Below are 3,718 nucleotides of genomic sequence, written 5' to 3' on the forward strand. Positions count from 1 at the left end.
AAGATTTTTTAATTTTTTAATCTTTTCAATAATTTACATTTTTTAAGACCGCAGGATATATTAAACACTTGTGGTCTTTAGTATTTCAAAATAGTGAAAAAGTCTGAAAAAATAAGTGTCTTTTGGATATAATTTCTTGTTCTTTTGGTCACAGTACAGTTTATAATTATCTTTATATTACTTTCATAAATTGATGAGATTTTGCAAATGACAAGGTGTTGAGTAGAAAAAGCCCTTGACTAAAGGTCAAGAAATGTGAAATTTAATCTTGTCTCCACCACTATCTGTTTGACTTTGGGCCACTTAACCAACCTCCCTAGGCCTCAGTTTCTTAAACTGTAAGATGAAGGAGTTGGACTAGTTTTCCACCTGTGAAATTCTTTATTTCTATGAAAGTGAAAATTAATTTATCTAAGCAGTATTTTCTTTCAAATAATACCAATTCTAGTTCCAAAAGCCTAATTTCTAGTTCTGTGGTCTTTCCAAATTTTAAATTCACTGAAATGGGAAGACTTAAATGCATCACTCCTGTTCCTATTAACTATAAATATGTAATAGTCATTGTGGTTTTTTTCTAAGATTTAATCTTTGTGAGTACTACATCTATGTGCCTCACGTAGGCTACAATGTTTATCTTTGACACAGTGTTAGTGAGCCGTTTTATTTTGTTACCTCTACCACTGATTATCTTGATAATACCCAATTTAATACACATGGCTGCAGTGTTTGAAACTGTCCTGGTTTCATGTTTAAAGCAGATAGGATGAGCATTGGTTTTAGAAAATGGGTTCCTAAGAGACGTGGTTGCTAGGTTTTCTGTTTGCTAATGATTTGTTTATATTAAAAAGAAAATTTAATTGTATTCCCCGCAGTGTTCTATGCCTCATGTAGTAATGAGAAACAAATTGGGGTGAATGTAAGTTGCACAGCAAGAAACAATGCAGTGTTCTATGTTATATTAGTGGTGTATTTAGTAATAGTAAACTTAACTAGTTTTCCAGACTGGTTAGGTTAGGAAAGTAAAATATTTGTAAAGTAAGTGATGTCTTCTGTATTACCAAAAGTCCTGCTATAACAACAGCTTATAGGTGAATGCATTGTTAGGAGAAACAGCAAATAAACCGCAACCATATGGATGCCAGGTCTTAGGTGTGTGTGCATGTGTTTTAAATAAGAGAAGAGACGAAACCTCACTGCAGGATGTATGGCTTATTCTAATTTCCAGGTTCTGTACTGAATATTATCATCCAAGGGCATGATGACCAGCTCGCTTCAGTCTTTGTGAGTCTGAGATTCTTTTAAATAATACTTCCAGAGCCATACTATCTGTTAACTCTTTCCAGTCTTGCTTTTTCCAGTAACAAGATGAACAAGACACATCTGTTTTCTATGAATCCATGATGACGTATTTTCAAAGCAAGATAAAAACCTACATTTCTACCAATGTCACCCAGATAACCATAGAAGAACATTTTTCAGTAAAAAAAAATTCTGAAAATACCTAATGTACAGAATCTTTTTAATAGTGTTTATTATACTCTTGAGTAACATCTAATGCTCATTTTTTTCATTAGCTTTATGAATCCCACTTGCCTCACTTATAGCTGATGCTCTTTAGAAAATACTTAATTATTTTTTTCTATGTTCTAACTAGCAACTAGAATTGCTAGTTCTTTAGTAGCCTGAATATCATTCTTTAAAGAGAAGAGGTCTTTTGTAGTCTTGTATCAACGTATGCCCTCAGTGGAATAGTCTTATCAGCTGAGACTCTTTGGGGATCAGGGAGAAGTACGTGAGGGCAGTAGTATATATTAGGAGACCAGGTTTTTCCATCCCATTTTTACTTACTAACGTGTTACAACCTTAGGCAGTATGACCTTTAACCTCTCTGGATCTTAATTTCCTCATCTCTAAAACTTGGGTGTTGGATTAGATCTCTTAGGCTTCCTTTCTGCTCTAACATTCTCCACTTTTAAAATTCACTTTCCCTACTTCTGTATATAACAGAAGGTAGTTGTTTGTATTCTGTACCACAGAAAGTATAAAAGGGGTGTTTGTTCATCTATTATGCTATCCACTTAAAGTCTATTTTCCAAGTCCATTGCCTCTTGTCTTCTATTTTCAAGTTGAAAGCATTCAGACCAAACATATCTCTTTTTTCCAACTTAGAAATTAATCCCTTTACCTATTTGGCTGTCAGGACTCAGTTCTTGCCATTCTAGATACTATCATTCCCCTTCCTCACCCACCCCCTACCACCATAATTCACCTAGGTGATCAAAGGGAATTAGAAATAGTTAAGCAGTACTTTACTGTCTAACCTTTAAAAATTTTGCTGAGAAGGTTCTTGTCACCTGCCCAAATTTAATTAAACTTAATTTAACCTGGAAAGGCTGTCTTTTTAATGGTTTATGGTTTTAAAAATTTTTATAATTGAAAACTCAAGGAATGTCATTATGGTGAATCTGAGCTTTATTGACAGCCAACCTCAAATAAATTTGAATAAGACTCGGAAGAAAATTTTTACAAAGTGTTATCTCCAATATGTTAATTTTAGGAGAGTTGTAATCAAATTAATTTTTTAAAATTTCTTTTAAAACACCTTTCAATACTTAAATATTCATTGAAACTACATATATCTTGTGAGGAATGTTTTCAAAAGGTAGTGTTTTAAGGTTACCTTGGTTTTTCTTCATTTGGTAGATTATTCCTTTTTCTCTTCCACTACTTGCTTTCAAGGGAAATTTCCTGTATTTCTGCCACAATTTTGGATGCTTCTGCCAATTTGAGGGCTGTCATAATTTGCTTACATTTTATATATTTTTTTATGATGCCATTCCTTTTTATGCCATTTAGTCTTATTTCCTTTCTTCATTATTTTTCATTGTGATGTTATTGTATTACATATATGCATATACATTCACATTTTTTGTTCTGTTGTGCTTTGAACTCTTTTGGAGGAAAGATACTTTATAACTTTACATCTCCTAAGTTAGGGTGCTGATAGCCATTGGTTAAAAATACATATCATTGACCTGGGGAATGATATAGTGATATTAAAATGTTAGTTGACAATCTTGAGATAAATGGCAAGCTGTTTAATGACTGTTTACCACAATAGATTCCTTTTTACTTCAGAAAAATAACAGTATTCATCATATCTTGGGATTCTTATAATAAGGTTGCTTGTTTCACCATTAAGGGTAACTATAGACAAACTACTTTAAATAAAGTGTATTTGTTTCTTTACAGCTTTCTGTAAGATAGTACAGAATTTTGAAATGTGATTTGCCCATTTTATGTAGCCTTTATTCTCTTTCGATTGGTTCTTGAACATTCTTTGTATTACCAGTGCTTAGCATATAGCAAATGCTTAGTAAGTGCTTATTAATTGGTGATTCTAGAACTATGTTAAAGAGTTATTTTAGTTTTCAGTGAATCATATAAAACAATTTGAACTTTGAGGATTTCTTCAATAAGTAATATGGTATTATGCTTTTCCTTTGCTTTTTTCTCTGAATTTATGAGGGTTCAACATGTAACACTCTGCATTTCTAAATCCATTATTCAGTTTTAGTGGTTTTAGGCCTAAACTATATCAAGGAGTGATATCCTACATTTTCAGTATTTGTACTTATTTCTTCTTATTTGGATCTGTGTTCCCTTACTTTCAATCAAGGGAACAGATTACTAGAAATAAAAAAGTGAACTAGAAGGC

The 3,718-nt window shown here is 32.4% G+C and overlaps 1 protein-coding gene across 1 annotated transcript in view; it reads left to right on the forward strand.

Annotated features, from left to right (window-relative positions):
- RTF2 (replication termination factor 2) overlaps positions 1-3,718 on the forward strand; it is a 65,531-nt gene that overhangs the window by 19,739 nt on the left and 42,074 nt on the right. The window lies entirely within an intron of this gene.

The sequence above is a fragment of the Phascolarctos cinereus genome, unplaced genomic scaffold, assembly GCF_003287225.1.
Source record: "Phascolarctos cinereus isolate Bilbo 61053 unplaced genomic scaffold, phaCin_HiC Scaffold_2;HRSCAF=192, whole genome shotgun sequence".
Taxonomy (NCBI): domain Eukaryota; kingdom Metazoa; phylum Chordata; class Mammalia; order Diprotodontia; family Phascolarctidae; genus Phascolarctos; species Phascolarctos cinereus.